We start from the raw sequence: 27,020 nt of genomic DNA, 5'->3' as shown, positions 1-27,020 counted from the left end.
TTTGCGCTGCTCTGAGACAAGCATGGGGACTGGTCTTGATAAATCAATGATATTTTTATTTTCACTGAATCTCCGTTTGGGTATTGGTTAGACTACAATTAGGGTATGGAAATGTTATGCTCTTAGTACTATAGCCTCCTCCCGACTGGTCACGTTGTACAGCGCCATATTTTCGTAACAGAAAGCCTGAGGGTTAAATTTTTCATTTTTCTTGGAATAGAAACACCATAATATTAATCAAATTAACTAAGCTACATTTCTTAAAATCAATCCCATATACTATGTCTTACAAAAAAAGGTTTGTAATTCTCTAGTACAGCCAAAATTGAAGACAGTCAAATGCTTCTCAAAGATGTCCTCCGGTGGTCAAACTAGCACTAACAAGCATTAATGGTAAAAATGGCTAACTTAAATAATGTGCCATAGAATTCTGCGGCAGCCCGCAAAGTGTGCTGCAGTATGACGCAACTTTTACAGGAAGAACATTGTATGTATAGCCAACTCCTATGGTAAAATGGCATGACTTCTCCAGTATCATACATTAGGAGTTAGCAAGCACAAACAGATCTGGGACCAGGCTAGATCATTATACAACCTGCACCACCAGCTTGGTATGTACAGCAGCCACCTCCACCAGCATCAACCCAGGAGGGTTAGGGTTCAACTACTGTTCAGCTGCTTACCTGCCAGTTGATGCCTCTCCTGTGTGTCTCATACTCTTTCTCAAGTAGCTCCTCATCAAAAGCATCTTCCTCCAAGAAGTCCATGACCTCATGATCCTCCTCATCCTGCAGGCCATCCTCAGAGATGACCCTTTAGCACATAAGAAAGTTGATCATAAATGGAAGGCAAATGTGTAGCTACAAGTTGTCAACCTGTTTGCATGTAACAATTTAATATCTGATAATACATTGAAATATTTATGATAATGTATGCTTGTAAGTAGCGAAGTCACAGACAAGGAAGGATGATTTAGTTATGAATCTGACAACAAAGCCTGAGCTTTCATAGTCATATGATCATTATCATAAGGGTTGGGCAATACAAATGATCATTTTAACTAGCTAACGCATGAGCAATTAACGTTAACCCAGCTAGCTAGTATGCAGCTGCTGGTCAGGTAGCGAGCGAGATAGCCAGCTGCATATTATTGGTTAACTAGCTAGCTAACAATACAGCTAGCAAAGCAAACTACTTGATAAAGTTGAACAAAAAATGTATGCACATGTACATTGATGAGGACAATTAGATTGACGAGGACTATTTTTTATTTAATCCGATTTTAGAATAAGGCTGTAATGTAACAAAATGTGGAAAAAGTCTAAGGGTCTGAGTACTTTCCGAATGCACTGTATGTACACATGTTCATTAACTACAATAGATGGTGATATCACCCCAGACACACCAAGTTTATGGGTCATGTAATCTGGCTAAATACAGTCTTTTTTTATACATGTAGTAAGCTAACTAGCTAAACAAATTCATGAGGCATAATCCCAACCCATACACTTTAGCAATACAAACAGATTGTCATACCCTTAGCTGGCCACCATGCATGAAATGATGCCGTATTAATCTGGCCACCATGCATGAAATGATGCCGTAAAGCTAACCAACTATGTTTAATGTTAGCTAGCTAAATTAATAGTAGGTGGCGCGTTAGGTTAACAGTGTGCCTCAGAGTTTGTTCGGAATGTCAAGTCCGAGAGTAGGCTACCGTAACTTGTTTCTTCATCGTGGTGAAAATGGATATTACAAATTGGTTATGCAATTGCTCCCAAATGAGTTATGCTCGTATGTCTAGTGAGACAAGGTTGTCTTTAATGATAACAAAAAATAGTATTGCTACAGCCAACACACAGTGGGGTCCATAATTATTGACACCCTTGATAAAGATAAATAAAGTACTGAGCTACATTGTATGCTCCCAAAAAATATTATATTATATTATACTAATACAATTCCTCAGAAAAATATATTTTGTTTAACAAGTCATTCTAAAAAATCTAAAAAAGATAAGGGTCAGAATTATTGACACCCTGTTTTCAATACTCTACCACTCTCCCATTGCGAGGATAACGGCGAGCTGGATAAAGGAGGGTGAGCTGGATAAAGAAGAAAAAGTGCTGCTGGCACTGTGCAAATAACCACCAGGCCTTTCAGTGTGACCTAAAGAAACCTTGCAAGCTGCAAAAGGGAGACACTTATAGATCCTATGGGTGGTCAACTAGCATCCCAGCAACAGCACCTGCCTGGTCAGCTCAACTGTACGGACCCTGTACCTCGACCAACCCTCAACCAAGAACAGAGTTCTCCTTAAACTAGTTAAGGTAACCCTGCACAACAGAGAAGGATCCTTGATGATGGTTCTGAGAGAACCCTCCTCCTAAAACCAGCTGTCTGCCAACTCCTGCTATGGGGTGAGGCTGAAGACCTAACACTGCGGCCCATCAGGCAAGTTGAAGCCCTTCATGACTCCAAAATATCATTCAAGCTAACCTCTGCCTCACATCCAGGACAGTACATCCAAATAAGAGACGCTTTCACAGCAAAATGGCTTGCCCTTGCCGAACATAACCAACCGACCGCATCCCTCCAGAGAAGGTATCAATATCTTTGAGGACTACCTCTAAATTCCATCACTCATGCCTCCCCTGTGTTACTTTTTGGTGCTGACCACACTCATCTCATTACCCCAATCGCCCCAGTAAGACTAGGCCCCCATGGAGCACCTGCAGCGCACCAGCCCCTACCAAGTATCCTCCGGCCCCGATTTAGGGAGACACTAATCCAGCTCTGATCCAGGGAGACAATAGACCGGTTCGTACTCAGGGAGTCACCAGTCCGGCTCCGATCCAAGGACCTACCAGTCTGTCTCCAATCCAATCCGGCTCCGACTTAAGAGGCCATCCCAGCTCCAGCAACCAAGCTTCCTCCTCCAATGGTCAGCATGCAACCCCCGGGCCTTCCTCCTCCTGTGGCTAGCATGCAACCTCCAAGACCCTCTCTAGTGGCAAGCATGCCAACCCCAGGCCTTCTGCCTCTGGCTGGCAAGATGAACACAAACCCAACAAACCCTCAGAGAGTTCTGGTGGCCAGAAGCTACGCCTTCCTCCTCCTGAGGTCACTCAAGTATGCCGCCCTCCGACGGAACCTCCACCATTTATGTCCTGTACGGGTTGCCAGGTCCCAACCACCCACTCTCCCTGTGGCTCCCTGATGGGGCTAAGCCCTCTACAGCCCAAACCTGGCAACAAGTTACAACCGCGTGTCTGACCCAGTGGCTCATCTGATCCAATCTCCTAATCCCTCCCAGACCTTCCAGCCCCCCTCCGTTTCATGGCCCTTCCATATCTTACTAATTCCCTACAGGAATTCGGGGGCAGCTGTTGTGAAGGGTTATGGCACCCCCGAGTGCTAACAGTCAGTATCTGCATAATATGTGTGAAATGCTTGATGGTGTGTGTGATATTAACAAAGAGGTATACACTTAGTGTAAAAAGCATTCCTAATATTGAGTTGTAAACCTCTAAAGGCTTCCTCCTTTTCACACTGTCACCTTTTTTGCCCTCAAAACAACCTCAATTTGTCAGGGCATGGACTCCACAAAGTTTCAAAAGCATTCCACAGTAATGCTGGACCATGTTGACTACAATGCTCCCCACAGTTGTGTCAAGTTGGCTGGATATCCTTTGGGTGGTGGACCATTCTTGATACACATGGAAAACTGTTGAGTCTGAAAAACCCAGCAACGTTGCAGTTCTTGAAATAAACTAGTGCGCCTGGCACCTACGACCATACCACATTCAAAGGCACTTAATGGCACACATACACAATCCATGTCTCAATTGTCTCAAGGCTTAAAAATCATTTTTTAACCTGTCTCCTCCCCTTCATCTACGCTGATTTAAGTGGATTTAACAAGTGACATCAATAGGGATCATAGCTCTTACCTGAATTCACCTGGTCAGTTTATGTCATGCAAAGAGCAGGTGTTCTTAATGTTTCATACACTCAGTGTATTTTCTGGGTGACCTAAATATTGACTGGTTTTCATCAAAATGTCCACTCAACAAAAAGCTGTAACCAGTGCCTGCAATCTGGTTCAGGTAATCAGTCAACCTATCAGGGTATGTATAGGTTGGAGTCATTAAAATTCGTTTTTCAACCACTCCACAAGTTTCTTGTTAACAAACTATTGTTTTGTCAAGTCGGTTAGGACATCTACATGGTGCATGAAAGTAATTTTTCCAACAATTGTTTACAGACAGATTGTTTCACTTATATTTTCACTGTATCACAATTCCAGTGGGTCAGAAGTTTACATACACTAAGTTGACTGTGCCTTTAAACAGCTTGGAATATTCCAGAAAATGATGTCATGGCTTTAGAAGCTTCTGATAGGCTAATTGACATCATTTGAGTCAATTGGAGGTGCACCTGTAGATGTATTTCAAGGCCTACCTTCAAACTCTGTGCCTCTTTGCTTGACATCATGGGAAAATCAAAAGAAATCAGCCAAGACCTCAGAAGTTTTTGTTGACCTCCGCAAGTCTGGTTCATCCTTGGGAGCAATTTCCAAATGCCTGAAGGTACCACGTTCATCTGTACAAACAATAGTACGCAAGTATAAACACCATGGGACCACGTAGCCGTCATACCACTCAGGAAAGAGACGCGTTCTGTCTCCTAGAGATGAACGTACTTTGTTGCGAAAAGTGCAAATCAATCCCAGAACAACAGCAAAGGACCTTGTGAAGATGCTGGAGAAAACAGGTACAAAAGTATCTATATCCACAGTAAAACGAGTCCTATATCGACATAACCTGAAAGGCTGCTCAGCAAGGAAGAAGCCGCTGCTCCAAACCCGTCATAAAAAAGCCATACTACGGTTTGCAACTGCACATGGAGACAAAGATCGTATTTTTTGGAGAAATGTCCTCTGGTCTGATGAAACAAATATATAACTGTTTTGCCATAATGACCATCGTTATGTTTGGAGGAAAAAGGGGGAGGCTTGCAAGCCAAAGAACACCATCCCAACCGTGAAGCACGGGGGTGGCAGCATCATGTTGTGGGGGTGCTTTGCTGCAGGAGGGACTGGTGCGCTTCACAAAATAGATGGCATCATGAGGGAGTAAAATGATGTGGATATATTGAAGCAACATCTCAAGACATCAGTCAGGAAGTTAAAGCTTGGTCGCAAATGGGTCTTCCAAATGGACAATGACCACAAGCATATTTCCAAAGTTGTGGCAAAATCACTTAAGGACAACAAAGTCAAGGTATTGGAGTGGCAAAAATCACAAAGTCCTCACCTCAATCCCATAGAACATTTGTGGGTGTCACGTCCTGACCCTTGTAAGAGGTCATTTTCCATAGTAGAGTGGTCAGGGCGTGACAGGTGGGTGTTTTGGGTGGTTTTCTATTTCTATGTTTTTTTTCTATGTTTTGGCCAGGTATGGTTTCCAATTAGAGGCAGCTGTCTATCGTTGTCTCTGATTGGAAGCCATACTTAGGCAGCCTGTTTTTCATGTGTGGGTGTGAGTAGCTGTTTTCCATTTTGTATGTGTTACCTGACGGAACTGTTGGTGGTCGTTTTGTTGTCTTTGTTAAGGGTTTCATTAATAAAGTAAATATGAGCACTCTGCACGCCGCGCCTTGGTCCCCTTTAGACGACCCTTGTTACAGAACTACCCACCATGACTGGATCAAGTGGCGTGCCCGGGCAGGAATGGACAACTGGTCACATACGGAGTGGATGGAGAGGAGGAACTGGACTTGGGGCCAGGTAATCGATAGATATCGGAGCCTACCTGGGAAAAACGAGAGGCAGCCCCAAAACATTTTTTTTGGGGGGGCACACGGGTAGTTTGGCTGGGCCAGGGGTGAGGCCTGAGTCAACTACCCCTGCTTTTTGTGGTAAGCATGTGCCTGCCTCTCGCACTCTCTCTCCAGTGCCCCTCCATAGCACAGTACGTCCTGTGCTTGCTCCTCGTGCTCTCCCTCCAGCGCGCCTCCAGAATCCAGTACGTCCTGTGCCTGTTCTTCGCACTCTCCCTCCAGTGAGCATCCATAACCCAGTACGGCCGGTGCCTGCTTTGAGCACTCGGTCCTCAGTGCGTCTCCCCAGTCCGGTGAGACCGGTTCCTGCTCCACGTACAAAGCCTCCAGTGATAATCGATGGTCCGACGCCTGTCGAGATGATCCATGGCACTAAGCCTCTAGTGATGATCCATGGCCCGGAGCCTGTAGGGATATTCCATGGCACGAAGCCTGAAGAGGTAATCCATGGCCCAGAACCTGAAGAAATAATTCTTGGCAAAAAGCCTGGAGGGATTATAAATGGTCCAGAGCCTGTAGGGATAAACCATGGCACGAAGCCTGTAGGAATAATCCATGGCCCGGCACCTGTAGAGATAATCCATGGTAAGAAGCCTCTAGTGATGATCCTTGGCTTGGAACCTGTAAAGATGATTCATGGCATGGAGCCAGCAGCAACGGTCATTAGTCCGCAACCTATTATGACGCCTCCCCTATTATAACGCCTCCCAGTCCGGAGCCTCCGGCGACGCTTTTCCGTCCGGAGCCTCCAGTGACGCTCCTCAGTTCGGAGCCTCCAGCAACGCTCTTCAGTCCGGAGCCTCCAGCGACGCTCTTCAGTCCGGAGCCTCCAGCGACGCTCTTGAGTCCGGAGCCTCCAGCGACGCTCTTGAGTCCGGAGCCTCCAGCGACGCTCTTGAGTCCGGAGCCTCCAGCGACGCTCTTGAGTCCGGAGCCTCCAGCGACGCTCTTGAGTCCGGAGCCTCCAGCGACGCTCTTGAGTCCGGAGCCTCCAGCGGCGGTCCACAGTCCGGAGCCTCCAGCGACGGTCCACAGTCCGGAGCCTCCAGCGACGATCCCCAGTCCGGAGCCTCCAGCGGCGGTCCGCAGCCCAGAGCCTTCAGCGGCGGTCCGCAGCCCAGAGCCTTCAGCGGCGGTCCGCAGCCCAGAGCCTTCAGCCGCGGTCCGCAGCCCAGAGCCTTCAGCCGCGGTCCGCAGCCCAGAGCCTTCAGCGGCGTCCCGCAGCCCAGAACCTTCAGCGGCGGTCCGCAGCCCAGATCCTCCAGCGGCGGCCCGTAGGTCAGAACCTCCAGCGGTGGTCTACAGCACAGAGCTTCCGGTAATGATCTACAGTCCGATTCCTCCGATAATCATCCACAGGCCAGTGTTACAGAAGCGGAGGGATCTGCGGGCGGAACGGGGGTTACGCCCTGAGTCGGAGCCACCTCCGTTGCTGGAGGATCGGAGGGAGAGGAAGGTTCTGGGCGTAGCACATGAGCCGCCATAGACTTTTGTCACCCTCCCTGCCCTCCCTTTGTGTTTGGGGTTGTTTCTGTTGGGTTTTGTTTGGGTGCAGTCGGAGTCTGCACCTTTGGGGGGGGGGGTACTGTCACGTCCTGACCCTTGTAAGAGGTCATTTTCCATAGTAGAGTGGTCAGGGCGTGACAGGTGGGTGTTTTGGGTGGTTTTGATGTTCTGTTTCTATGTGGGGTTTTCTAGATTTCTATTTCTATGTTTTTGTTTTCTATGTTTTGGCTAGGTATGGTTTCCAATCAGAGGCAGCTGTCTATCATTGTCTCTGATTGGAAGCCATACTTAGGCAGCCTGTTTTTCATGTGTGGGTAGTTGTTTTCCGTTTTGTATGTGTTACCTGATGGAACTGTTGGTGGTTTTTTTGTTGTTTTTGTTAAGTGTTTCATTAATAAAGTAAATATGAGCACTCTACACGCCGCGCCTTGGTCCCCTTTAGACGACCCTTGTTACAATGGGCAGAACTGAAAATACGTGTGCGAGCAAGGAGGTCTACAAACCTGACTCAGTTACACCATCTCTGTCAGGAGGAATGGGTCAAAATTCACCCACCTTATTGTGGGAAGCTTGTGGAAGGCTACCCGAAACATTTGACCCAAGTTAAACAATTTAAAGGCAATGCTACCAAATTCTAATTGAGTGTATGTAAACTTCTGACCCACTGGGAATGTGATGAAAGAAATAAAAGCTGAAATAAATCATTCTCTCTACTATTATTCTGACATGTCACATTCTTAAAATAAAGTGGCGACCCTAACTGTCCTAAGACAGTGAATTTTTACAAGGATTAAATGTCAGGAATTTTGAAAAACTGAGTTTAAATGTATTTGGCTAATGTGTATGTAAACTTCCGACTTCAACTGTATGAAGCTGTCCATGGTGCTGAAGTTAGAGATCAAATTTTTTGCCAAAACTATTTGAAAAATGGGGAATTACTTCTTAAACAAAATCTCTTTCAATGAACAAATGTGTCAGTATAAAATTATATAATTTCAGATTTTTTTTGGATCATACAAGCTAGCTCAGTATTTATATTATTTATTTTATACAGTCTTTTTTTCTCATCTTCATCAAGGGTGCCAATGATTTTGGACCTCACTATAGCTGATGTCTGGGTCGTGCCCTGCGCTGCACAGACACACAGACCTTCCAAACAGCTTCATTAATATCAAATGAATTGAATAATACTCTGTCATGTGAATTAAGTTAATTGTCATGCACGTAGAAAGGTTTGTGTATTACACTTATCTTAAATTAAAGCATGTACAGTGCCTTCAGAAAGTATTCAGACCCCTTGACTTTTTCCACATTTTGTTAGGTTACAGCCTTTTTCTAAAATTGATTAAATCTTTTTTTTCCCCTCATCTATCTTCACTCAATACCCCATAATGACAAAGCAAAAACAATTTTGGGAAAATGTTTGCTAATTTATTAAATATAAAAAACTGAAATATCACATTTACATAGGTATTCAGACCCTTTACTCAGTACTTTGTTGAAGCACCTTTGGCAGCAATTACAGTTTTGAGTCTTCTTGGGTATGACGGTACAAGCTTGGCACACCTATATTTAGGGAGTTTCTCCCATTCTTCTCTGTAGATCCTCTCAAGCTCTGTCAGGTTAGGTGGGGAGCGTTGCTGCACAGTTATTTTCAGGTCTCTCCAGAGATATTTGATCGGGTTCAAGTCTGGGCTCTGGCTGGGCCACTCAAGGATATTCAGAAACTTGTCCCGAAGCCACTCATGTGTTGTCTTGGCTGTATGCTTAAGGTCGTTGTCCTTTGGGAAGGTGAACCTTGGCCCCAGTCTGAGGTCCTGAGTGCTCTGGAGCAGGTTTTCATGAAGGATCTCTCTGCACAACCATATCTCTCTGTGCTCCATTCATCTTCCCCTCGATCCTGACTAGCCTCCCAGTCCATGCCGCTGAAAAACACCCCAAACAGCATGATGCTGCCACCACCATGCTTCACTGTAGGGATGGTGCAAGGTTTCCTCCAGATGTGACGCTTGGCATTCAGGCCAAAGAGTTGAATCTTTGTTTAATCAGACCAGAGAATCTTGTTTTTCATGGTCTGAGAGTCTTTAGGTGCATTTTGGCAAACTCCAAGCGGGCTGTCATGTGCCTTTTACTGAGGAGTGGCTTCTGTCTGGCCACTCTACCAAAAAGGCCTGATTTGGTGGAGTGCTGCAGAGATGGTTGTCCTTCTGGACGGTTCTCCCATCTCCACAGAGGAACTCTGGAGCTTTGTCAGAGTGACCATCCGGTTCATGGTCACCTCCCTGACCAAGGCCCTTCTCCCCCGATTGCTCAGTTTGGCCGGGCAGCCAGCTCTAGGAAGAGTCTTGGTGGTTCCAATCTTCTTCTATTTAAGAATGATGGAGGCCACTGTGTTCTTATGGACCTTCAATGCTGGAGAAATGTTTTGGTACCCTTCCCCAGATCTGTGCCTTGACACAATTCTGTCGGACAATTCCTTCGACCTCATGGCTTCGTTTTTGCTCTGACATGCACTGTCAACTGTGGGACCTTATATAAACAGGTGTGTGCCTTCCCAAATCATGTCCAATCAATTGAATTTACCACATTTGGATTCCAATCAAGTTGTAGAAACAGCTCATGGATGATCAATGGAAACAGGATGCACCTAAGCTCACTTTCGAGTCTCATAGCAAAGGGTCTGAAGACTTTTTTATTTGTAATATATTTGCAAAAATGTCTAAAAACCTGTTTTGCTTTGTCATTATGGGGTATTGTGTGTCAATTGCTGAGGATTTAAAAACTAGAATAAGTCTGCAACGAAACATAATGTTGAAAAAGTCAAGGGTCTGAAAACTTTCAGAAGGCACTGTACGTATTCTTGCACAAGATGGAATCAACTATAACTGTGTTAAGTGGAAATAAATGAAAATAAATTAATGTTTGAAGTCTGGTTGTCTCTCTGTGAACATTGATCACCTTCTGTTGGATACTATAGCAATCCATGGAACCTGTCACAGAGACAGAGAGAGAATTACAGGAGGTGGAAGACAAAGAGAGGGAGAGAGGAGAGAGAGCAAGAGGGGGAGGAAGAGAAGGAGGGGAACAGGGGGAGGATGAGAGAGGGAGAGTGTTCAGGAATTCACCCAGCAGTAAAACCCCATCTCTGCCACACAGAACCTTATAAGGCCCACAAGCACCCAACCCAAGCCACGGAAGCAGAGCTTGCTGAGGAATTCGACAGAACCAAAATAAAGTAAACATCTATTCAGCATCGAAGAAAACACTCCATATCAGAATATGAAAGGGGGAAGAAGGAAGGGCTGAAAAAAATTGCTTCACCGGTGCCGTGTTTTTGCTCGGTGCCGTGAATGGAGACGTTATTGGTTGGCCTGGATGTAAGGGTGGGGGCAGGTGTAGACAATCAAAAGACGCATTGTGATCTGATTGTGATTAGATCTTCCTGACCACCTAAGGAGGCAGAGACAGTAGAGAAAGCAAGACATCCCACTCCCTCATTTTTTTCTGATCAGGGCGGGGCCACTGGTCTATTTATTTCCCCTGCCCCACGGAGGGAGTGCCCCCAGAGAGAGACACCTTGATGGCAATTTTTTTTGTCAGGGCAGGTGGGGCGAGCGGGGAGAGACACTAAGTACACCAAAGCCAGCTGTTCCCCCACTCTTGTGAGCATGACAGATATTATGGAGGAACATGAGCTGACATGGGAAAGCAAGCTCATGCAAAAAATAAGGAACGCTCACTTACACAGACAGGAACATTGAATATTTTTAACCATGGTAAACAGCTTGAGTGAACTATCTTCATTTATCCACCATCTTTGTCCAAGGGTAGTCGAAGATGCATCTTGTAAGATATCCTTGAAGTGTAAAAGACTCCTGACAACACAACCATATGCATTTGGCAAACGGTTCACGGTTGTCCCACCCTCTCCGAAAAATCACACTGGCCAGTTGAGGTAGTAATTATGGACAACGATACCGCTACCATTCCTCCAGAATTAAGATCATGGTGCTCATTAGACACCAAGTGCCTACTGGTACTGTGGTCGGACGCCACAGTCCAATCGAAATTAGATCAAGCATAGGCTATAGAAATAAAGATATTTATGAAGAGATATCATCCCTAATGAAAGAAAAAGGCTTCTCCCTTTCCAACGTCCAATGCCAGTGCAAAACCAAATATTTGAAAACATCATACAGAAAGGCCAAAGACTGTAATAGCAGGAGTGGGAACGGGAGAACCCAAAGAACATCCCACCACAAGCTCACCTTCCCATGCATCCCCAATATATTTATAGTTCAGTTTAAATTACTTAATGCTTGTACATTATATCAGTCTATCAACCCTCAATTTTTTATTTATTTATTTATTTCACCTTTATTTAACCAGGTAGGCAAGTTGAGAACAAGTTCTCAGTGAAAGAGACTCTGTCAGTGAGTTATCACTGATCAATGATTTGGAGGAAACCAAACCACGGCCGTATGGTTTGGTATGGCTTAGACCTATACTAATTAAGAATCTGTAATAATGAAATCCTGTACATTATATTCGGTGAATCTTTTAGCATTTTCCAGACAAATCGCTATAGCGATGAAGTACAGAAGATATCCAAACTAATGCGTAAAGGTGCATAGCTTCCGATAAGCACGAGTGAGGCCACTGTCTAATATAATGTACAGTATGAAGGACTCTTTAGGCCAATTTTTGATTTACACATTATTCCTTTATTAGTATTTGCTTTATATGCGTGCTCCTTTGCGAGGGTGAGCTAGCATTCTCCTTTTCCTTTTCAATAAGTATTGATTACCCATTCATTTGTCTCTGCCTGCCAATCATCCTCCTAAAATGTAGGCTATATCCTATATGCAAAACGTTGCTCAAGAGAAAGTTTAAGTGTTTGCTCTCATCATTCTTGCTGCTTCAATTTCAATAGCCATAGGTGGACTTCCAACCTCAACATCAGGTGCATGTGTGGTCTCAATTAAATAGGCCATAGCATATGCATGGGCGGAAAAACAGGGGGCAGTTATCTTTCCAAGGAAATTTACTTCATAAATATGATTAGGCTATAGTTTACTACATTGCCTAGAAATAAATATTTACCACCCATATTTGCCTCCAACTGAAAATGGTCCCACTTAAGGTAGGCTATACGTAGCTCAAGAGAAAGTGCAAGTCTCTCAAACTCTGCCTTCTGTAAACTATGTCTAGCCTATTGGCTGATATAGCCCAGTAATGCCGATAGCCTAATATAATGGGCCATGTGAGAATCTGTGGTTATTTAACCTATTTCTTAGGTTATTTTTGAGCATTTTGATATTTCCTATAGGGCTCAAAATTGCTGCAACCATGGCTGGCAAGTGAGCTGCATCACATACGCCTAAAATAACATTAGCATGGGACTGTGTAATGACTATGATGGGAGACAGAGTGCTGGTTTCAAGCGCAGGGCACAGCAGGTGTTTATTAGTAAAGGACCACAGGAGGAGGCTGATAGCTGGGTCCAGGGACAGGCAGAAGGTCATACACAGGGACTCCAAAAAGGTAGCAGTACAGGCAGGGAAAAGTTTAATAACGTAGTCCGGGAGATCAGGCAAGAGGTTGATGACAGGAAATCTGATAGGCCAAAGTACTGGCAGGGAACAGGCAAAAAGGTGTCGTTAGTGAAGACGGCCAAAAACTACGATACATGGAAGGACTAATACGGAACTAAAACAGAGCTCCGACTAGACGTGTATCAAAACAAAAAAAATACCTCACAATGATGGGGTGCAAAGAAGTGAACTAAACACTGTGTGTAAATGACATACAGGTGTGTGAACAGGTGATCAGAATTCAGGTGATTGGGATCTGGAGAGTGAGCTGCGTTCAGGGTATCTATGTGTTTGAGAGTGTGAGCTGGAAAGTGGGCTGAAAAGTGAGCTGCGTTCAGGGGATCTATGTGTTTGAGAGTGTGAGTTTGAAGCAGATGTTACAGACTGTGGTTGGGCTCGGGACCAGTTCCTGCGGTAGCGAGTGGGAGTCAGACATAAAGTCAGTAGCTGTGGGCAGGTGTGGTATGAATATCTGCGGTGTGGGTGGGAGCGGGATGAATAAATCAGTCTTGTGCTACATTAGGGCTTAAATATGTAACTTTTTGGGCGACCTGACCAAATTCACATACTGAAAATATGTAATTCTTATTGAAGGCAAGAAATGTGAGTTATATATATGTAATTCGCATTGAAAGCAAGTCTAAGAATCGGTAGATCTGTTCTATGTGTGCTATGTCTATGCTTCCCGATCTTACATTTTGTTTTTGTTTCTCTTACTTTCGGTTTTGTACACCAGCTTCAAACAACTGAAAATACAATATTTTTGGTTATTGAAAATATATTTCACAGCAGTTTAGATGGTACAATGATTCTCTACTTGCTTGTTTTGTCACATAAACGGAAATTAGGAAAACAAATAGAATTTTAGCAACCAGAAATTGAGTAGCGATTTTTGCTTATTGCACCTTTGTGTCATTTTTATTTATACAATCCATTAATTGTATTTTATACATACATTCAGATATACTCAGCTCTTTCATGTGGTGACCATTTAAGGGATGAGAGAGATTCTTGGAATATTTATGTGTACAGCTGTTATCGGGACAGTAGCCTATTAAGCCCAGTCTTAAATCATTGGAAAACAAATGTAGTAGGGCTGGGAATTGTCAGGGACCTCACGATACGATATTATCACGATACTTTGGGGCCAGTATGATATGTGATGGACATTTTTACTGGTTGTGCTGTTCTAATAACCAATTTCTGTGTTCTATTTATGTGCTTTTCTAATAACCAATTTCTGTGTTCATGCAAGTGACTGATTGAACGAATCCTCACTATCAGTATCTGCAATTTGGCAGTACACCCAGACCCTTGTTTTGAGAAAGAAAGATATCTCAGTTTCAAGGTCTCAGTTTAGAGAGAAAAGCATCGTGAGGTATTGGTCAGTCACATGTTATGAACCAGTATTGGTTGGTCACATGAAGGAAGCAAAGTTATTGATAAATTAATTATGAATGATGAATAAGCTAAATCATGCAAATATAACTTGTCTGTGTATAAGATAACTAACTGGACTGCCCCGGGTGGAGCTCCTGATCGACATGTGTACTTGGTGCATTGAGTTGGTTGGAACCTCTCCAGCATGCTGACAATAAAAGATGATTAATTTAAGATTGACTTTGAGTGCGCCTGTGTAGAATTTCCACTACAATATATATTGCGATTCTCCCGATTCTTTATGTATTGCGATTTGATACAGTGATTTTATTGCATTTTGATGTTCTAAACATATTGCTCACCATATGTCTGCTGCAGAGGGACAAGAGAGAGCCATGAGAAAAAAAGTCATGGAAATAAAAGTGCTGAAAGCAAATTGGCTACCTATTTAAAAAGAAGATGAAGAACAAGCTATGTAGGACATTTCCAGATTTATTGGTCCCTCCCTGTAAACAAATTATTTGCCAAATATTATTTCAAAATATTATTTATTTATTTACATATTGACGTCATAAGTCAGTGGTGCCACCTGTCAATGATTTTAGAAGTCAGGATACTGATGATTTAAATGGTTTCACTGTCTAGATCCGTATACACTTGTGAGATATCCAGACACAATGTGTGCCTGACTATCTCCAAAGGTGTTCAGCAAGATCTGATCGCAATCAGATCACAATGTGTTTTTTGATCATCTACACCTATCTACAAAAGTGGGCACAATTAGGATTTGGACACAATCAGGACAAAGGGCGCACCAGGTATAAGCAAGGCGTTAGAGAGGCTGAGAGACTTGGGATTGGAGGGCTGCCGTGACAACACATGCTGAACAGATGTTTTACTTCCCTCCTCGGCCACGCTCCCAGACCAGAGAGGTGAGGGGCGGAGCTAAGTTAGGGTTGGGCACGGCCGGCCCTAGCCTTTTTGGGGCCATAAGTAATTCTATAAATTTTGCCATGGGGTGGGGAGAAAATGTCAGTTTTACAACTAATTTCCTGCAATTCCATACATTTTGCCATGACTTATGCCAGGTTAATATGATATCTGAGTGAGAGTGACTAGCAAAATCTATGTGGGCCCCCTGGAGGTGTGCCCTGCATGCCCGACCATAAATTCAAACATGATTACTACAAGTTTAGATAGCTGGCTAGACTAATTTACCAATCTACAAAATGTTAGCTGACATGGGCTAATTGGGTGACTGTCAGTGACTGACATACTGTACCAAGAGGAAAACTGCTGATGCACAACCAAATGTCAAAATTGCAACTTGTGTATTCTATTATTCTAACTCTCAACAGTAAGTTGAGACTAGGGCTGTTGCAGTGACCGTATTACCGCCACACCGGCGGTCACGAGTGATGAAGGCAGTCAAATTCCATATGACCATTTAGTCACGTTCATTTGGCTTCTCCAAGCTCTGATGCTGCTGCTGGTCATTAGTAGCCTACCAAACTTGCTAACTGAACTCAGCACTCTATTGTCCCTCTAATCACTTTGACATCAATGCAAATGAAATCGAAAATCTAATCAAACACTTAATGAGAGCCCATGAGCTCATGTTGTGCAACATTTAAATAGGCTATGCAATTGTGGGACAAAACAGAGTGATGGCCGCTAATAAAAAGAGGAGGATCCCATCAGCGTTCCATAAGTTAGGACTACTGTATTTATTTCTCAACGTTCCTAATATTAAGCAAATTGCTTATATTTACAACAGCGGTATAACTTACCTGGCTAACATGAAAATAAACCACGAGGAAAAACGTCCTTCATTCGCTATAGATGCATATATGACGTATTTTTTTACCGCTGACCCTGTACAGGTGTATGATAATGGTCCATTCTAAATCAAAACAAAAGTCACACTTATATTATTTAGTATATGTAAAGACAAGATTAAATCAAGAATAGTCTGATGGGTGACAATATTAGCCTAACACTTGTGAATTATATATTATCACTATGAAGAAAAACTACCTTTTTTGTGTCTTTTTCGAATCAGTCACACACCTCATGTAGCCTACCCCATAGGCCTATATGTTTTAATAAGGTTTGTAGCACAACTAAAGTGGCCAAATAACTTTTTCAAAATTAAGCACATTAATTTGCTTTACAAGGGGTGTAGAGCCTAACTGGCATATATAAGCAGCGCGTGAGTTTCAAGATTGGGGAAGATTGTTTTCACCACAAAAATGCACCTTTATAATAATAGCATTACATGCATAATTGCGTTTGCGGTCACTTTTGATAATGGTGTTTTCCGCTAATGGAACATTTGCACTTATTGCCTACTACTGTGCATTGCTGCACTTATAATTTGAAGAAATAGCTGAATATTTTTTTTACGCTAAATGTTCTGATCTGTTGCATCAGCCTCATTGCATAAAAACTTTTTTTGATGCTAGTGGTTCTATTAATTTGGGATTTATCGCATCTCACATTTGTCCCAGACTATGTATGGAATATTTATTTCTATATCACGTGACAGAGAAACATGTGAATGAGAGACTATTGAAGTGTGTACAGCCTGCATAAAAAAACAAAGCGGAGCTCATGCCTTTCAAATTACTTTTTTCAAATCATCATTAGAGTCTCATCATGCAGCCTTACAATGTATTAAAAATCCAAACATATAGCCCAACGTTTGAAGAACAACTAAAGTTACGTTAATAACTCTAAATTAAGCATATAGGAGTACCTATTTCTTTGTTAACCGCTCAACACAGAATAGCTGCAAATCATTTGGAGAAAATATTTATATTTTACTCAGCTTTGTTCAATTGTATTCCTCAAACTATAAAATACTATAAATAATGCCATGGAATTATAAGCAAATCTTGTCTGCTAAATTAACTAGTGTAGCCCACAGCCATTTGGCATAGCCACCTAACATAACATCAGAGTATGCGATTCTTTTCTTCTGAAATAGACTACATTTTCTTCATATCATGCTTCTTCAGGCCTGTCTAAAAGAAATAATGAATTTATTGTGAAGGTGTAGGCTATATTAAATTGATTTATTAGACTTTTTTAAATGGCTCGTAGGCTATGTGTGGAAGCGAGGAGATGCTTAATGTGTCCATGGTAATTAACGGACAATTATCGTGAGACCGACAGTTATTTGCTTGACAATCACCGGCTGACAACATTTCGTGACTGCCACAGTCCTAGTTGAGACCCCGAATGAGTTCCCCCCCGAAAAAGAAACAGTGGCTTTGTGGCTAGGATTAGGTTTAGGTTTGAAGCTAAAAAATAATATGTTTATTCAACTCAAAGTAAAAAGTTCACTCAAGTCAGTTTACCCAAATCTAAATAATAATCATTAAAATGTATATTTAATACCCAACTCAAATTACTCAATCAATTTACCCAATTCAAAATGATACGTTTAAATGAAAAACGGGGAATATACTTAATGCCGGCGAGGGGCGTTCAGTTACCCAACTGCAAATAATAATGTTAATAATAATTGTATCCAACTTAAAATAATACGTTTATCAAGGGAAAGGGCTAGATTATATCAGATCTGCGCTAGCTAACACCCAAATGGTGGCTGTTTTGGCAGTGTCAGAGGTGGAACTGCATTAGAGCTGTCAAATCGACAAGCGGCTCATTGTGTTAGCTTATTGCAGACACTGCCGTCAGATGCAACAAAACTACCCGACTTTATAATCCGACAAATCCCATGCAGCCGTGTTAGAAGTGCATGTAGCCGCCTTCAAACACTTGAATGCGTGATGTTTTTTTGCCTACACCTCATTAGACGAATAGGCTATAAATCCCCCCCATCCAATTAACATGAAAACATGCATTAGCCTACACTTTCTATCGCCGTTTCGAACTTCTAACGTGGTAGGGATAAAAAGGAGGGAGTGGTTTGTGACACACAAACCAGTCGCAGCTCAACTACTGTATTTGTCTGCTTATACTGCAGTTACACCTCCAACATCACCAACCCAGGTTAATGCTCAATCTGATTGAATCGAGGCCAAAATTATGTGAACATTTTTGGGAAGATGCTATCGCTGGGGTTAGGGTTAGGATTACGATTAAGGTTAGGGTTAAATTAAAATATCTGGGTTAGGGCTTTGTTGTACATTTCAATCAATCTGTCACAACAGAACTGTTCAGTTCACATACACGCACACACACCCTTTCTTTCTCTCTCTCTCCTTTTCTTGAGTTTGAGTCTCCAAACCGCCCATTGAGGAATAAACATAACATGAGGACTCGTGGGCCTGAGCCAATGAGGTTCATTACAGTCCATACAGTCCATACAGCTTTTCCAACATTGGCTCACTTTGTCACACCATCCAACTTTTTCAGTTGTTCACAACTTTCTTACACACTCCCTCCTACACACAGTCTCCCCTCTCAAATCCAACATTTCACATGTGAATGAAAATAAGGTCAGTTGAGGGGCCAGACTGTGTGCGTGTGTGCGCTTAATGTGTGCAGTGAGTGTGCTCACGTATGCTTTTTCAGACTGACTGCCCAGGAAATTCAACCCTTTCCATGTACCTTTACTACTCCATCACTGGTGAAGGAGGCTGCCTGCACAGCCAACCCAGCTCTGCTCAGCACAGCTCAACCCTTCTCCCATCACAACCTCATTCTCTTCTCAGGCTAATTATACACTCAGTACACTGAGAGGGGGGTGGGGTCAGGCATAGAGAGAAAAAGGGGTGAGAGAGGGAGATGGGGTGGAGAGGGAGAGCCGTAGAGAGACAGAGAAACTCAGAGCGAGAAAGAAAGAACCCTCTGGGTATTTTTACACCCTTCTATTACCAAGCCTGTTCTGATGAATGACATGGAAAAGAGAAGTTGGGAGTTTGGTGGAAAGTTGGAAAGTTCTTTCCCCAGTGTTAACATGAAAGGAGTTTCACTTCATCAGACTGAGACAGAAAGGAGGAGGAGGAGGAGGAGAGATGGAGATGGCTCGAAAGATGCACTGAATCCCGGCTGGGTTAACAAAGACACACATTGTGCAAACACATCACGCCAAGTTAGTAAAAGAATGATCTACTGTTTATACCAACCACATACATGTGCCAGGATTTTGTTTGAGTTTGTGTGTATGTGTGTGTGTGCATATGCATGTGCGCGCTGGCATGCGTGAGTATTAAAACAAAATAGGAAACAAACTCAAAAAAGCTTTTTTTTATGCATGCCAATCCAAATGAATCTTTAGCCAAGCCCAGGTTAGAAGTAATGGGGAAGTCTTGGGGAAGGCCCAGGCTGAAAGGTCCCTTAGAGGTCTGGAGGGTGGCTGTACTATGTTGTGCTGTGGTTTAGTATGGGATCATCTGACCCTCACGAGGTTCCCCATTAGTCACACAGACCAGGCAGTCATTCAGTTTATTGTCCATTGAGGGCTGTCCATGACAGTACATGGTCAGCTGATGGAGAAATACTGGATTGTTAGAGAGAGAGCCACTTCCTCTATTGTCACAATGTCTGTAAAATAAACAGTGGGGGTACGCCATCCCGGTAAAACGTGAGCCTATCACAATTAATACAATATGCCCAAAAAAACTATAGGCTATTACACCATTATTTAACATGACTGAATGTCAGCCGCATGAAAAAAATTCAAACTGATGTCTCTTTTCTTTCCACTCTTTCCATTGGAAGCTGAAAGTATTTTGACACTCAGATGAAAACATTATAACTGGTTGTGTTTATGCCACATTAAAAGGCATAGGCGGCTTGTCCATAAGGCTAGGGGAAGACAAGGTTTCCCTAAAGTAAATTGAATTAACTTGCCAAAATTATGAAACCTAATTAGCTTACTCCAGTCGACATACATAAATACAATTAATTCAAAATAGGCTACTACACCAGAAAGCATCATTTGGCCACAGAGGATCATTAGGTTCTTTAAAAAAAAGCAATGGATTGCTTAAAATTGCAAAGCCTACAGTCGGCAAATATCAAATAGATGATTGCTAAGTTGTGACTGTCAGTGAAAAGCAGAGAGAGCTAGTCAGGCATATCGCAATATTTAAAAATACAAATTGCAAAAAAACTGTTTGGAAAGTAAATGGGTATTCTGTGAAGAGGTGACAATGAAAAGACTCTAATCTGTCTTTTAGTTATCAAAATTCTTAACTTAATTGAGCGAACAGTAGCCTATCTTATTGGCACCAATGGAGAACATTGGCCATTTCAATGTCTTTCTCATTGGGTCAGTGCCCCTTTTGCTTATTTTGGGACAATCATTTCCTCCTCCAGGTTAGATGACCGTCTTATTGTATTTGTGTCAAATCAAATCAAATGTTATTTGTCACATGCGCTGAATACAACTGGTGTAGACCTTACAGTGAAATCCTTTTTTACAAGCCCTTAACCAGCAATGCAGTTTTAAGAAATGTAGAAGGGTGGGGGGGCAATGCAAATAGTCTGGGTAGCCATTTGATTAGCTGTTCAGGAGTCTTATGGCTTGGGGGTAGAAGCTTTTTAGAAGCCTCTTGGACCTAGACTTGCGCTCCGGGTACCGCTTGCCGCAGCAGAGAGAACAGTCTATGACTAGGGTGGCTGGAGTCTTTGACCATTTTTAGGGCCTTCCTCTGACACCGCCTGGTATGGAGGTCCTGGATGGCAGGAAGCTTGGCCCCGGTAATGTACTGGGCCATATGCATTACCCTCTGTAGTGCCTTGCGGTCGGAGGCCGAGCAGTTGCCATACCAGGCAGTGATGCATCCCGTTAGGATACTCTCGATGGTGCAGCTGTAAAATCTTTTGAGGATCTGAGGACCCATGCCTAATCTTTTCAGAATCCTGAGGGAGAATAGGTTTTGTCGTGCCCTCTTCACGACTGTCTTGGTGTGCTTGGACCATGATAGTTTGTTGGTGATGTGGATGCCAAGGAACTTGAAGCTCTCAGCCCGCTCCACTACAGCCCCATCGATGAGAATGGGGGCATGCTCAGTCCTCCTTTTCCCGTAGTCCACAATCCTCTCCTTTGTCTTGATCACGTTGAGGGAGAGGTTGTTGTTCTTGCACCACACGGTCAAGTCTCTGACCTCCTCCCTAGAGGCTGTCTCATTGTTGTCGGTGATCAGACCTACCACTGTTGTGTCATCAGCAAACTTAATTATGGTGTTCGAGTCGTGCCTGGCCGTGCAGTCATTAGTGAACAGGGAGTACAGGAGGGGTCTGAGCACGCACCCCTGAGTGGCCCCCGTGTTGAGGATCAGCTGGGGGCGACCCGTCAGGAAGTCCAGGATCCAGTTGCAGAGGGAGGTGTTTAGTCCCAGGGTCCTTAGCTTATTGATGAGCTTTGAGGACACTATGGTGTTGAACGCTGAGCTATAGTCAATGAATAGCATTCTCACATAGGTGTTCCTTTTGTCCAGGTGTGAAAGGGCAGGGTGGAGTGCAATAGAGATTGCATCATCTGTGGATCTGTTCGTGCGGTATGCAAATTGGAGTGGGTCTTGGGTTTCTGGGATAATGGTGTTGATGTGAGCCATGACCAGCCTTTCAAAGCATTTAATGGCTACAGAGTGCTATGGGTCGGTAGTCATTTTGGCAGGTTACCTTAGTGTTCTTGGGCACAGGGACTATGGTGGTCTGCTTGAAACATGTTGGTATCACAGACTCAGACAGGGAGAAGTTGAAAATGTCAAGGAGACACTTGCCAGTTAGTCAGCGCATGCTCGGAGTACACGTCCTGGTAATCCGTCTGGCCCTGCGGCCTTGTGAATATTGACCTGTTTAAAGGTCTTACTCACATCTGCTGCAGAGAGCATGATCACACAGTCATCCAGAATGGCTGATGCGCTCATGCATGTTTCAGTGTTACTTGCCTCGAAGCGAGCATAGAAGTTATTTAGCTTATCTGGTAGGCTCGTGTACCTGGGCAGCTCTCGGCTGTGCTTCCCTTTGTAGTCTGTAATGGTTGGCAAGCCCTGCCACATCCAACGATCATCAGAGCCGGTGTAGTACGATTTGATCTTAGTCCTGTATTGAGGCTTTGCCTGTTTGATGGTTCGTCAGAGGGCATAGCGGGATTTCTTATAAGCTTCCGGGTTAGAGTCCCGCTCATTGAAAGCGGCAGCTCTACCCTTTAGCTCAGTGCAGATGTTGCCTGTAGTCCATGGCTTTTAGTTGGGGTATGTATGTAGGGTCACTGTGGGGATGACATCATCGTGGCACTTATTGATGAAGTCAGTGACTGATGTGGTGTACTCATCAATGCCACCAGAAGAATCCCGGAACATATTCCAGTCTGTGGGAGAGGGAGAGCTTTGCACGCGTCTCTGTGTGTGGAGTAAAGGTGGTCTAGAGTTTTTTCCCTCTGGTTGCACATTTAACATGCTGGTAGAAATTAGGTTAAAACGGATGAGTTTCCCTGCATTAAAGTCCCTGGCCACTAGGTGCGCCGCCTCTGGATGAGCATTTTCCTGTTTGCTTATGGCCTTATACAGCTCTTTGAGCGCGGTGTTAGTGCCAGCATCAGTTTGTGGTGGTAAATAGACAGCTCCGAAAACTACCAATAAACTCTCCTAGTAAATAGTGTGGTCTACAGCTTATCATGAGATACTCTACCTCAGTCAAGCAAAACCTCAAGACTTTCTTAGATTTCGTGCACCAGCTGTTGTTTACAAATATACATAGACCGACACCCCTTGTCTTACCAGAGGCCGCTGTTCTATCCTGACGAAAAAGCTGTCTCCCCATTTCCCCGTCTCATTGGCCGATTATATAGTTTTTATTGATCTGTTTGTCAGTGTCAGCAGAGTAGGCTACCCTGTAATTTGTGTAGTATTAAAAAAATGTGTGCTCGCACTTGGGTATCCCGTACTGGTGAGAAATTAAATCTACTTTCACCCCTGGTCATGTGAGAACTACAATAATAGTTTCTACAACAAATAAGACAACAAGAGGGAACACACTCTTTCACAATCATAACAATACAATGACAATAGCTGAAACCATAGCAGTGTAACCATAACAGACAATCATGAATGGAGGTAATACAATAGACAAAACAATATCTGTTTAAACTCCAGGCTCATCCAAAACGTGAGTGTGCATGGTTCCTTCATGACTTAAAGGGATACTTTGGGATTTTGGCAATGAGGCCCTTTATCCACTTCCCCAGAGTCAGATGAACTCGTGGATACCATAGAGGTAATTTTGTGAACCAATGCTAACTAGCATTAGCACAATGACTGGAAGTCTATGGGTATCTGCTAGCATGCTAGTAGATACCCATAGACATCCAGGCCTACGTAAGAGAGATGCATTAAACTTCCTATCCGGTGAGATGTTTAGAATATTTGAGGCTCAGCTTAGTTCTCTGAGCCAGCTGCCGGAAGTGCTAAGTTTGGCAGAACACAACACAGAACGGTACAGAACAGATAATACACACTGAAGCATTGTGGGAAGTGTGAACATGACCGAGACCCACAAACATGCATCAGGAGAGAGCCCATCCATTGCTTATACACACACAGGCCCGGGCCTATACTTCTGTTTCCACTGAGAGAGCGGGATGGAGAGGAATGTAGAGGGAGAAAAAGAAAGAGAAAGGGAGGGAAGAAAGGGGAAAGGAGATTGAGCGAGAGGGGAAACAGGGATTGATAGACTTTTTGGAAATGTTAAGAACTATTTTTCCCTCAGTAGGTTTCCAAAGGCAGTGTTCTGTTCCGTGTCAGAGCTTCTCTGGTACAGGGTTACTAGTCAGTCACTCCTTCTGTATAAGACAACAGCACATCACACAAAATCACTATTTTACATAGTGCCTGCCTGTCTTTAGTTACAGGTGCTCTGCTTCTGTCTCTATGCTTATACAACAGGTTTCTGGTTATAAAACAAACACACACACAAACATGCACGCACACGCAGAACCATTGCCAGCCACATGGCCAGCTCTCTAAAGTGGAACCACCTACACAGTCTAATGTGAGAGAGAGGAGAGAGAGAGAAAGCGAGAGAGAGAGAAAGAGAGATGTTTTCATGACAGATTTAAGACCAGTTGTTCTAGTAACAGAGAAGTAGAACTGATTGGTCAGTCAGTAAATATGAGTAAGAATGTTTAATATAAAACTAGTAATGATTGGGAGCAGACAAACAGTATTAGATGGATTGAAGCTTGGGACCACAGAGGATGAACTATAAGGGCACAAGTCGAGACCCAGATGCAGACAAGGGAGGCAGATGGTTTGAGTCTTAGATATTTATTATAATCCAAAAGGAGTAGGCAAGAAAATGGTCGTGGACAGGCAAAAGGTCAAAACCAGTTCAGAGTCTAGGAGGTACAGAGTGGCAGGCAGGCTCAAGGTCAAGGCAGGCAGAATGGTCAGGCAGACGGGCACAGAGTCCAGAAACAGGCAAGGGTCAAAACCAGGAGGACTAGCAAAAGAAAATTGAAAAAGCAGCAGCACGGGGGGGGAAAAACATGCTGGTTGACTTGAACATAGAGTACAAGACAAACTGGCACAGAGAGACAGGAAACACAGGGATAAATACACCAGAGAAAATAAGCAACACCTGGAGGGGGTGGAGACAATCACAAGGACAGGTGAAATAGATCAGGGCGTGACAGAAACAGATGGACAGACAGAAACAAAGGAAGGCATTGGCTTATGTTTTAAATTCTCTGACAGTTGGACTGAAATATCACTCTCAGCTCACATAACCTGACCCTTTGTTCGGAAGTTGACACATCAACTTTGTCACATTACTTACTGACCTACCCTGCTCTGCCCTTCAAGACCTGCACCTTCTCACCACATCACACATTCATGTACCAACACACATGTGCACATGCACACAACCACTGCAAACACAGACACACACCAATTCGGTGACTCGCATGCACATACACAGACACAGACACACACACTCCACCCTTGTGGCCAACGTTTTCCACTTATCTAGCCCCCTTCACGTACATGTCTCTCCTCTCTGTCTCTATCTGCCCATTCTGACAGCTCCCGGTATCACACCAGCCCACCCCTCCAATCACACGCTCTGAACCAACTCTCTCTTAGCCAATCGCTGCCTAGTTGCTAGGTTAGAGGAACATCTAAATCCTGTCCATGCTATTTCTGAACGTCATAGTCCAATCTTACCGTTGATTACGTGACACAAAATAAAACAAACAGAGATGTGAGGGTGGGTGCAAAAAAAAGATAGGTGGGGGTTTCCAACTAATCAAATCTTTTTTATTAATGTTTTGAAAAGCTATTGCAGTGTATTGACGGTAGAAAACTGTTCTCACTCAAGCCAGGGCAGCCACATGATAGCCGCGTGAGAGTCCTGTACGAAAAGACAAACAGACAGACCAACGAACAGACAGACAAGGTGGCATTCTCCATGTCTTTTACAGTGGAAAGTGTGGTGACTCATCTGTAAGACACCACCCTGTTCTCTCTGTATAAGATCCATACAGACACACATACACGCTGAACATAACATGCTGACCAAACCGGATTCGCGCATGCTTCCATGTTGAGTTTGTTCACCCACACCAGAAGTGATCAGGACACACAGGTTGAAATATCAAAACAAACTCTGAACCAATTATATTAATTTGGGTAGAGGTCAAAAAGCATTAAACATTTATTGCAATTTAGCTAGCTAGCTTGCTGTTGCTAGCTAATTTGTTCTGGGATATAAACATTGGGTTGTTATTTTACCTGAAATGCACAAGGTCCACTTCTCCGACAATTCATCCACAGATAAAACGATAAACCAAATTAGGTTTTCATCATCTCCCCTCCTTCCTTCAGGCTTATTTTTTTTATTTTATATGAAGGTTGGCAACCAACTTTACAGTGCATTACTACAACTGACTGGAGTGCAGACCTCAGTTCATCTTTCAATCACCCATGTGGGTATATGCTCCTAAAAACCGAGGAGATGGGACGTGGGTATATGCTCCTAAAAGCCAATGAGGAGATGGGAGAGGCCAGACTTGCATCGCGTTGACCGTCACAAATAGAACCAATTTCTATTTTAGCGCCTGGCCATGCAGACGCTCGCTGACGCGCGCAATGATTGAATAACATGTATGTGTACATTTATTTTGCAGCGCTCACGCACACAATGTGAGCGGTGTGGTCAGCATGTCATGAACAGCGTACAAACTGATTCTGTTACATCTCTCATACACACACTCACAACCTTATATGCCCTCACACACACTCTATACTACTCATAGTGCAAGGATGTGAGCTGAGCAACACAGTATTTTATATGCAAGCGCCCTGGGGGTACTGGTGAGACATGCACACTGTGGGGTCCCAGGTCCCTTCTTGACCCATAGTCAACCATGCTCAGAGCCAATGCAGCTCTACATCACTAATGATTTAGGGGAAGAAGGGGGAAAACATACAACTCTCTTATATCTGGTACCTATCTCTCCTTTCTCTCTTACCTTTACTTTCATTTTGTTTCGTTTTCCTCTCCTCTCCTCTCCTCTCCTCTCCTGTCTCTGAGTTCACAGCTGATTCTGACTGGGGATGAAATATGAAAGGCAGAAATCTTTCCCTCTGATGTTTTTTTCATTGTCTGTATCTTCTTCGCTGGGCACATACGGAAAGAGGGAGAGAGGGAGCTCCTCACATGGCTCTGGATGCAGGGGTCCGTGGTTGAATGGCAGCCACAGGCACCGCGGTGTCC

At 43.6% G+C, this 27,020-nt stretch overlaps 1 long non-coding RNA gene across 1 annotated transcript; it reads right to left on the bottom strand.

Annotated features, from left to right (window-relative positions):
• Positions 1–725: 725 nt before the first annotated feature.
• Positions 726–26,974, bottom strand: LOC115192203 (uncharacterized). The gene is made up of 2 exons (XR_003877895.1): positions 26,776–26,974; positions 726–813 (listed from the first exon to the last, which is right to left on the bottom strand). It is a non-coding gene; the product is annotated as an uncharacterized LOC115192203 (long non-coding RNA).
• Between the last annotated feature and the right edge of the window lie 46 nt (positions 26,975–27,020).

This window comes from Salmo trutta, chromosome 4 (genome assembly GCF_901001165.1).
Source record: "Salmo trutta chromosome 4, fSalTru1.1, whole genome shotgun sequence".
In the NCBI taxonomy this organism is placed as follows: Eukaryota; Metazoa; Chordata; class Actinopteri; order Salmoniformes; family Salmonidae; genus Salmo; species Salmo trutta.
This window is presented reverse-complemented; position numbering and strand designations above follow the sequence as displayed.